Below are 10,532 nucleotides of genomic sequence, written 5' to 3' on the forward strand. Positions count from 1 at the left end.
CCGTGTTTTTCTGGCACTGCGTTGTCATTTTGGGAACTTATTTGGAAGAATCTCCTTCTTACTTTATGTGGACTGTGCCCTGTTGGTAAATTGTTCCTTTCTTAAAGGGTGATATGGCAGAGAGGCCAGCAAAGCGAGCAGGGTCAACTACCACCTCAGAGTTCTCTTTGCACCATGCTCTTGTCTACAGCTGCAGCAGGGAGGTCACTCAGCCAGCTCTGATCATCGATGTGGGTCTTACTGTCTGTCAGATGCAAGGTCAAATGCCCACTTCTTTGTGCTCTTCTTTAACAAAGACACTGTGGTATATCTTTCTTTTCTCATTAAGCTTGGCATTCTTTCAAAATTAGCCCTACTCAGATCCAACTGCTCTGGAAGGACAAGGGTTTTGTGCAGGGGATGGGGCAGGTTCTGTACCTCCAAGACTCCATTCTCAAGGGGCTGTCTTTCCAGGATCCTTAATTAACCAAGTCTAGCCTGACTGAACTGATCAGTCAAGTTCAAGTGTATGCCAGTTTTCTTTTGAAATTCTATTTTAGTTTTTTTCTTGGTTTCATAAAGAAGACAGGGAGGTATGGTGCTTCTACAATACCACCGGGGACCTTCACAAGCCCAGAAGAAGATTCTGAATTTACTGCTTAAACTGAATCTCATGACCAATATGATCTGAGAAAGGAAGAGCTCACAGATCAAAGCCAGCAGGATTTCAGACAATGACTTGAGGGTTCTCATCTCCACTGCTGATGGCTGTCACATAGTTTGGATGTCTTCAGTGCCATCTCCATAGCTGATGGCCATCCCAGAGGACTCTGAGGGAAGACAGCCTTTGTTAGTATAAACTATGGTCTCTTTTATATATTCTTGTTGAATATCAAAGCATGGTCTCTAACTCCTTTGGAAAAAGTTCCCCAGGAGCACCGCTGAATAGATAGTGACTAGGGAAAGCTAATAAGCCCTCCATGTAACTAGCCTAGCAGGAGATATTTTAAAGAGAGTTGTTGCTTTTCCATAGGCTTAGCGACTGCACCTGAATCTCCTGATATTTTAACCACTGTCTTTGGCACCACGGCCATGTAGTCAGCATCCCACCACTCAGGACACAGCTTGGCAGGACTTCCAGTCCCACTGGCTCCAGTTCTGCCACCGTCACCAAATGTAGTTTCTAATCAAGTCTTGGGAGTCAGGTGTTGGAGTGAAAACCTGCTAGCTCAGAGAAGCCAGGAAGAAACCAGTGGGTCTCCCTTTGTGACCAGAGACCCAACAAGAGAGTGTGTCTCCAGTCATCCCAAACCAAAAAGACCGCGAAACTCCAAGTCCCTCCCTACTCCTTCTGGTGTGTCTGTGTCTTTCTACCCATCTCCTTGGCTTCTCCATATTGTCTATGCCTAATTCCTCTCAACTAGTTGCTGGCTCTGCCCCCTGATCCAAGATTGACTTTATTAACACAGTCTCCAGTTTCACAGTGTCATCAAATATCCCTCAACAGAGAGTCACTTATACTTTCAGACAAGTGAGGTAACTGACACCCAAGAATTAAAAGTTCCCCAGGCATCTCATGCTGAAGGAAGAAAGGCTGAATGAAGGTCTAGGACCAGCCAGAGGGCAGCTTGTGTCCTGGGAAGGCAGGTCACACAGTTCTTCTCAAAACTGTTAGAGAGACTGGAGCTGAAATAACAGTGGGTCAATGATGGGAGGGACCACAGCTTGATCATTCTGGTTTGCCTTCCTTTTAGACTTCAGGTCAAGATCCAGAAGGTGGGTGCCAAGGCCAGTGAAACTCTATTTCCTCCCTCCTCTCCCAGTGTGGCCACAATGAGTGAATTATCTTTCTTTAGGAATCATTATTATCCGTCTCTTTTATTGGCATATTAGGGCCAAGTGGCCAAACCAGTTTGCTAGGATTTTACTCTAAAAATTCAATAATACCTCTATCTTTGCAAGTATATCATCATTAATGCAGTTTTTTAGATATTTCTGGTAAACCACATTATAATTCTCATAGCCTATATTTGCTGATTTTTAAGTTGAAAAAAAAAGCAAATTTCCCTCATACTTTGATCTTTTAAGATGATCTTTTCAGATATCTGTTAATACGTCATAGGATAAAATATTTGGAGACTAAAGGAGATGTAGGCTTTGGTAAGCACACGGAAGCAAGGTGCAAAATGGAAAGAGGCCTGGGCCTCTCTTTAAGGTCATTCAGTGATCTCCTTGTCATCAAGTCCAAGAGCGTTTCTGAAATCTCATTCCCTGTGTGTTTCTGAGGCTTTGAGACTCAAGCACATCTGACTTTCTCAGGGTAGCACATTAAAGCCAGGCAGGAGCCGAGGAGCTTCCTGTGAACACTCAGAGGCTGACAGGGAGACTGCAGATCTGTGATGGAGGAAGCAGCCAGATGAAAGCAGCCATGTAAGAAGGTCATTGTGACAGGACTTGTCCATCTGCTCTGCTGGAGTGAGGGCAGGCTGCTCTACCTAAGACAAGCTAGCAGTTGCTGCTGGGAGCAGGACCTGGCTTCATAACCAAGTTCCAACAAGTACTGTACCGAAAGGGACATAGCAGAAGTAGCAAAACAGTGAGTATTTAGAGTGCGATTTTTAAAAATTCTTTAAAAACTTCTTGCTCTTACACTTAAAGACCCCTACGCTGTATTCTTTGCCAAAAACCATGGGTAAGGTAAACATTCTGAACAATTGGGGTGTGTGTGTGTGTGTGTGATCAGCTCTAAGGCCCACAGTTTATATCTCTGAATACATAGCGTCCCCCTAGGAAGCTGTTGTTTGTGAGCCTACCCTTTAACGGCTAGGCTGTCTCTCCTAGGAAGCTCAGAGGAAGAGCATGGCTCCTGGGGAAAACACATTACTCTGTAGTAGTATTTTCGCCACTCTTGCCAATCTTTGTTCCAACAACCTTTTCTTTGAATTTGTTTTACCATCCCATATGTGTGTTTTTCTAGAACAGAAGAGGACATAGGAAAAGAACAAAACACAGCAGGAGAGAAAGGACATTAAAAATGGACTTTAAAACAAAGAGCATGGTCCAAGGAAACCAACTCTCAAAAATCTTCTGAGATTATGGGTAGAGGACTGGAAAATTGGTAATATATCTTATGAAATTGTTATTCTTTCTTAGTTAAGATAATGATAATGTGTACATTTCTGAAAAGATTTTTGTCTGTTGCTAATATGGCACAAATCGTTTGTAAGTTAAAGTCATGTGTGTCTGAGATGTCTTTTAATCTGCTAAACCATAAATGTAGTAGATGAGAATTGGGAGAAAAGAAATCATAAAAACGGTTTTTGTTTTTGTTTTGTTGTTTGTAGTGGTGGTGATGGTGTGTGTGTGTGTGTGTGTGTGTGTGTGTGTGTGTTTGAAATCATAAACATGATGGCACCTTACACAGAATGGATGTATTTGAGGAAAGTTGCAGAAGGTCTCAGAAGTCAGTGTAAGGGCATTGCACTAAACTGCTTTGTGCCTGGATGGGCTGTCTGAATCGCCACACAGTGTTTTTAAGAAGTTAATAGAAGTCTTCAACTTCATGTTTTAAGGAAGAAAGCAGAAAGGAAGGAGCAGGTGTTTATTGAACACTTGATGTATCCCAGGCCCTTTGCTCATAGCTGTCTCATATTGTCGGAGCTTTCCCACAACCTGATTGGACGTATGCTCCTCCTCTCCTCTCTGTGTCTGTATAATTGTGGTTTTCTGGATAGGAAGGCTTATCACTCTGTATTCCCAGTTACCCACACTTCCCACCACAGTCATTACGAATAAGTTCAGAACGTTCCCGAGACAACTCCATGGAAGCCATCCTGGCTGGCTCTAGCATTCACGCTATATTAATGTGAACACAGGTAGCTTCTCCCTGGTTGACTAAAGAATTTCAAAGTTAGCCAGAAGGATGTCACACCAGAAAATGTTCCTTTGAAATGAGAATCTCCATTGGTAGTCACATTTTGAAAACCACACAGGGTGGATACTACTCATAGCAGAATAAGAAATTAAGGACTTGTGGTCTGGAGCTGGAGGACAAAGGCTGACTGCCAGCTCTGTCATAACACAAAGGCAGCGACTTGTCATTTCTGTGGGTCCCCAAGTCTATTTGTATAATGGGAAGAGCTGTAGTTCCCTCTCTACAGGTGATCATAGATTTTAAATCTGTTCATGCATGCACTTTCTTTGCCACATGTAGTACCAGAAAGCCTTCTTCAATATTGACACACTCGGAGCAACTCTCTAACTTAGAGCCTTTTTTCTCTAGATTTAAATGAAATCATATTTTGGAAAACAATTTTATTATTGAGCAATATTGTTCCAACAAAATGTTCTGTGTAAAATTTTCTAGTATTTGCAATAAACCATAAGAAGAGGTGATGTGAATTTTAATGTTTTACTTTTTCCATATGTCAGGTTAACAAGCTATGTTATGCTCATTGTATATACTAAATCTTGGAAACACTGTTTATTTACCCTTGTAGCTCATTCTAACTGGGAACACACATTTCAAGTACGTAGTAGTCTCACGAAGATGGTGGCTGTTGTATTAGTTCAGGGAGAAAGGCTGTGTCCTCACTACACGAAGCAACTAGAAGCGTTTGGAAGAAAGGAAGATTGCAGAGACAGGTAGAGTGGGACAGGAAGCCACCTGGTCAAATGTGGCACACAGGTCTTACAATCCCTACAAGGTGAAATCTCAGACACTTGGCATAGACTAGTGCTGCGTGACTTCTCAAAGTCTCACTGTGTCTATAAACCTCACCACCTTCCAGAAAACCAAAGACAAGGGAGTTGAAAGTGTCTGTCCACAGGCAGACACTTTAACCAAATTAGCTTGGCTTCCAAATTTGCTCAGGGACCTAAATAAGCCATTTTGTTTATAAACCAAGGAGACATTTTCCCAGCCAGTGTACAAAGACTGCCGGGGTCTGCATTAGTTACTCTTCCAATGACATCTGTCAGGTATTTGTTCTGAGCCAGGGTCTGGGGAGATAGAGATGAATGAAATCCTGGATCCCTTGTGTTCTCTATGACTTTCTGAAGAAGGCTTGCATGGGAGTGGTTGTGCTTAGAGTCTGCACCACTGCTGTGGTTTTGTTGTGAAATTGACTTGTCACTGAAACAATGATGATAGGCAGGACTTTGGGATGTGGCTTACAGTCCTGTCTTCACAAATAGATGCAGGACATCAGTTGGCAGTGTTAGGGGCCTTGATAAAGCGATAAGGTCAGCTCACACCCTCTGTCTTGAGCATGCTCGGTTTCCCTTCTTTCTTCATAGACGTAACACAAAGGTCCTTCCAGGAGCTGGCACCACACTACTGATCTAATCTTCAGAACTGTGAGCTTCACACGTTATTCTATTGTTTATTAATTACCCACTCCATGGTATTCTCTTAAAGCAAGAAAAAAACCACAATGTAAATAGATGTCAAACAATTCCATGGCAAGAGGGAATAGAAACAAAAGCTACTCTATGGGACCAAAGACCTAGTCACTCATTGCTCATTTTCCACTGTGACCTGTCAGGAGGAGAGGGGAGGTTACAGACCCATCATAAGAGGGACACGAGCAAGGGAGAGTATCAAGGGTAAAAATGAAGACCATGATGCAAGGCCCAGAAGAAGGTGGGGAATCCTAAGCCTAATTCATAACGGCTGGGTCCTTTCCATGCTTGGGGTGCACACAGGTGTTGAGGGAGAACCTGGTTCATTCTGTTCATGGATACTAGGGTGTGCTCACACACTGACCTATGTAGAAGGAAAGGGCCAAAGGCCGTCCCTTCCACATACCCTTTCCTGACTTATCCTTGAGGTCAAGTGCATAGGTCAGCCTCTGAGGGAGACTCTCTGAACTCCTCTAGAAGCTTTGGTTACAACCTCCTTGCAGCTGTGACCATCCAGTGTGCAGCTGTCCTGAGACCAGCAGTTAAATGAATAACTTCTGTCCCGAGTACAATTAATCATCTTAAACAATGGGGACAGCCAATAAGTATTCTCTAGACAACTTTGCAAATGTGCACTCAGTATATTCATGTTTGGATGTATTTACCCACACAGCTCATTGGGGAATCTTAGTGGTTTACTTGGATCTCGCAAGATTGTGATTTTAATGTCTATTTCTGACCCAGTGTCTTATATAAGATGCCTTAATCGGTGTTTACCAAAGAGCTTGCCATTTGTGGACACTATCCCTTTGGCTCTTACGTTGTGAGCGTGCTGCCATTTTCCTGAAACAACACACAGGCCCTTCTCAACTATGAAATGAGATGAAATGCTCAAAGGTATTCTGCAAAAGAGAGTAAGCTCCAACATTGCTGTCTGCATATTGAGATTTCAGGCCTTCTAAGGTAAACGATAACATTGGGGCTTCTGTTTGATGTGAACTATCTCAGGCATTTATTTGGTAGTTTCAAAGGGGCCACCTTTTGTCACATCCCCCAGAACTGGGCTATGTTTAATGGTCTGGAGTAAGAAATTAGTGACCTAATTCTTCCAACCACCCAAGAGTAAGTTAATATCACACACTCTTGGCACAAAGGACCAAGCTACAGTGAACCTGCTTGTGCAACAGGTTATTTCTAGGCCATAGACAACTGCATTTTATCTAACATACTCCAGGATCATTTCATCATCCATGAGGTGGGTTGAACACAATGGTCACGCTATCATCCATGAAGTAGGTTGGGCACCCATGGTCGTTTCATCATCTATGACATGGGTTGAGTACCAGGGTCATTTCATCATCCATGACATGGGTTGAGTACCAGGGTCGTTTCATCATCTATGATATTGGTTGAGAATCCTCTTTTTCCTGCCTCATGGGAAGGCAGTCAAGGTAAAGCCATAGCATTCTTAGCACCTCACATGTGTGCGCTGGCAGCCATACAAACAACAATAACAGTGATTGGGTCTTCACTTTCATAGCATGTCACATCTGTAGACAAAATGATACTTTGTTGCTATTATAAAATGCTTGTGGCTACAGCCAAGGCAATACTTGTATGTATTTCTGTCTGGAGAGAAAATCCCTCCAGGCCTTCCTAAGAAATGATATAATACAAAGGTCAAGGATGCAGCCCTGGAGGCTGACCCTACTGGCTGACCTCATGCCTATTACCAGCCTGTCTATGCTGTGAAGAAATGAGCCTATACGTCTTGGACTTCTTTGAGGCGAATGAACTCTAGGTACACAGGCAGCATGGAGCAGACACTCTGCTGGCGTCAGCCAGAATGAAAGAGATGCTGAAGAGCACAACTGGCTCTCTCTAACATGGGACTTCTCCCCCATGTCAGCCCCCTCCTCTCCCCCAACTCTACTCCACGGAGCTTGTTTTTGTTCTTCTCCATTTGTGCGGTGACAGCAGGTCAACAGATCATTTTTGCTAGCAATAGCTCATAATAACATGGAAGAGGTTGCTGTATCATATGTTAGCCTTATTGAATTATTCTCCCCCTCCATTAAAATGTGATTTGTTTTTAGTCACCATTTTGCTGGACAGCAGAAATGTGCATTTTCCGGTCCACTTCATCAATCACCTTGATGCTGAGCTGATGAGATCCCAACAGAGTGACTGAACCACGATTTACTTCACACCATCGTGTCTGTCTCAGTCTTAAATATTTCTACCTAAGATATGCAGGTCAACTGATGTGGGAAGGGCTCTTGGCCCTTGTTTATGGAACTGTCGTCTATAAGGGACTGAACTAGAAGAGCAATTTGAATGAGGAGAAGAGATAAGAATTCTAAAAAACAACAAAATCTGGGGGAAGAAAGCCAAGCAGTCATTGGGTGTCGACTCCTAGGAAATTAAACTGAGATGAGGCCATCTGTAATGGACACTATCTTCTTTCTCCAGAGAAAACACAAAGATGCAAAAGAGAATAGTTCTAGAGAAAAGCTCCATCCAAACCTAGAAGGATTGGAGGAGCCCGCCCAGCCCAGTCTGTTTGGAGAACTAGAGGGGGGCTTAAGCTCTGCACTGGAAAATGGAAGAAGCTGGTAGCTATGGTGGGTGAATGTCCCTGAGGCAGAGCAGGGGAGAGGAGAGAAAAACTACGAAGCCTGACCAATGAACAGAGGACTTTTAAACACTAGACGTTCATCACTGAAGCATTCATGCCAGTCAGTACCGCTACTGCAGTAAAGTATGATATAAATAGGCTGGGTGGTGGTGGGCACGCCTTTAATCCCAGCACTTGGGAGGCAGAGGCAGGCAGATCTCTGTGAGTTCGAGGCCGGGCTGGACCGATAGCCTCGAAAACAATATAGAGAAATCCTGTCTCGTAAAAACCAAAAAAAATTCTTTGTGGAAAAGAATCATGGAGAAAGACTATTTTCCATCGTGAAGATGAGCAAGAAGCAACAGCCTTGAAACAGAGCAGAGAACAGTGAACACCAGAAACTGGGTCAAGTGTGACTATGACACGTAGGAACTTTTGACATGTGTGGACATCATGTTATGGGTGGCAGCTTTGCATAAATAACTTTAAAAAGAAGTGGGAGTGTTAATCAGGCTTACGGTTTTGGAGACTCTAGTTCAGTTTGGAAGGAGCTCTCTTAGCTGCTGTTATCAGGGTGAAGGTGCCTGTATAGGGTACAGCTTGCATGGACCAATTAAAGCAGAGAAAGACCGGGTCTACAGTCCCTGCAAGCACATGTCCCCAGTGACTCAGCTCCTCCGCAGGCCCCATTCCCCAAAGTTTAAACCTTCAACCATAATGCACTACTGAGAAAGGGATAAGTAATTTTTACCAAAGCACAGATTTCACTAGCTTTGCATCTGGGAGCATCCACCTGAGGGACATGTCACCAAATGCCTAACTTACCACACCATTGACATAAACAACGGTCCCTCTGAAAACTCTGTTGACTCTTTGGCATGCATGCAGTGATTTCTGGGTGCGATTTGTCTTTGTTCCTGTTCCTTATTGGTCACCTAAGTTGGCTCGTGCTTTTCCAAACAAGAAAGAGCACCTGATGGCGATAGGCAGGAGCAGTGGGTGACCAACAGAAATCAGAGGGAGTGTTTAAATAATTACCACGATTCTGGCACAGTTGATTTTGCCACTAGCCCTTCTTAATTAGAAATCAAACCAAGATTCAGAGAAGAAAAAAGTTGTCAGATTTGCTCTGAAGGAAACTCACAGGTGTTTGAACAAAAAGGAATTATGGGAGCATCTCTAAGAAGTCTTCGACACTTGAAAAACAGACCACAGTCAAAATCCTTGATGATCGTCTGAGCTTATATGAATCCTATGTGGGGACTGGTCAAAGGGCAATTTTGTTACAGCCAGCTCAGACTGGTTTTGACAGCTGCCAGCAAAGGCAAAACTCTCCTATAGGCCAGTTAGTGCATCTGAACCCACCAGCTGTTGTGGCCCATTTACTAATGCGAATAAACAATGCAGCGGGAACCTTGAACTTCCAGTGCATGAAAGGCCTGAGCCTTTTCTGAGCACTTGGGGCTGATTGTGTGGTGAGGAGATAATGGATAACATAACTTCATGCTTCTGTAAGCAACAAATAAGAAATCTAAGCCCAGGAAAATAAAAATATCTGCTTGAGTCCTAAGTATTCCCTTAAGAGAATGTTTATGATAACTTAACGGTATTTTCCATATGGTAATCTCACTAATAAAACAAATGTGGAAAAGCTGTCTTGGGTTTCCTTACACATTACATGCCTTGTGTTTTATGGCTGTGAGGTCATAGCTGTTAAACAGCCCCTCTGACAACTTGGCTACGATGTGTGCTGTTGTATTTCAGTAGCTGGGTAATTGTTCAGCAGGATGAAGAGTTCATTCTGTGCAGTCACCACAGAGATCATCTGCATCTCCATTTTTCATCCATGAAATACAAAGGACCAGAAAACTAGAGACGTGACGTGGGACTGGCCACCAAAGATTTTCAACTATGTCCACATGACTGAAAAAGATACCACTTTTCCAAGTGTGTTCTCCTTTGTGGGTGCTTCAACCAATTGACAGGAAGAGCCTAGATTTTAGAGAGAAGTTGAAATGGCACCAGCTGCTATTGAAGAGGCAAGTGGTGGCACACACCCCACTCTTCCGATCTTTCCATCGCTGATGTCCCCCTAAGGTCACCAAGACTGCTTGGAAGTCTCACTTAGAAGCACAGCAGATGGAGATGTCCAAAGAGAATAAAAGGGTAGCATCTAGGCCCCAGTAAATTCCTCAAGAATATGTGGGAAAACAGGGCTGAGGAAGATGGCAGTTGGACATAACTCTAGGCTTATAGAAATCTGTGGTTTAACATAATCTCACATTATCCTTTTAAACTACCAACAAAGAAATGCAGAGATAGAGGCTGGGAAGATGACTCAGTTAGCAAAGTTCCTCCTGCACAAGATGAGGTTCTGTGCTAGGATTCCCAGAATCCACATAAAAGAGTCAGGCATGGGGTGTGTGTGTGTGCAGTTCTGTTATGGGGACAGAGACACGTACATCCCCAGAGCTGGCTGACCAGTCACTTTAAACACTTGGTGAGTGGTAGTAGCCCTGCCTCAAAAGAAAAG

General features: G+C 43.4%; 1 long non-coding RNA gene across 2 annotated transcripts; it reads left to right on the forward strand.

Moving 5' to 3' along the window:
* The first annotated feature begins 2,268 nt into the window (after positions 1 to 2,268).
* On the forward strand, positions 2,269 to 9,652 carry LOC121137861. 2 transcript variants are annotated; one of them, XR_005875130.1, is made up of 3 exons: positions 2,283 to 2,575; positions 2,957 to 3,097; positions 7,479 to 9,652. It is a non-coding gene; the product is annotated as an uncharacterized LOC121137861 (long non-coding RNA). The 2 variants fall into 2 exon arrangements; XR_005875129.1 differs by lacking the exon at positions 7,479 to 9,652 and having other exon boundaries at positions 2,269 to 2,575; positions 2,957 to 4,380.
* The last annotated feature ends 880 nt before the right edge of the window (positions 9,653 to 10,532 follow it).

This window comes from Mesocricetus auratus, unplaced genomic scaffold (genome assembly GCF_017639785.1).
Source record: "Mesocricetus auratus isolate SY011 unplaced genomic scaffold, BCM_Maur_2.0 Super-Scaffold_100707, whole genome shotgun sequence".
Taxonomy (NCBI): domain Eukaryota; kingdom Metazoa; phylum Chordata; class Mammalia; order Rodentia; family Cricetidae; genus Mesocricetus; species Mesocricetus auratus.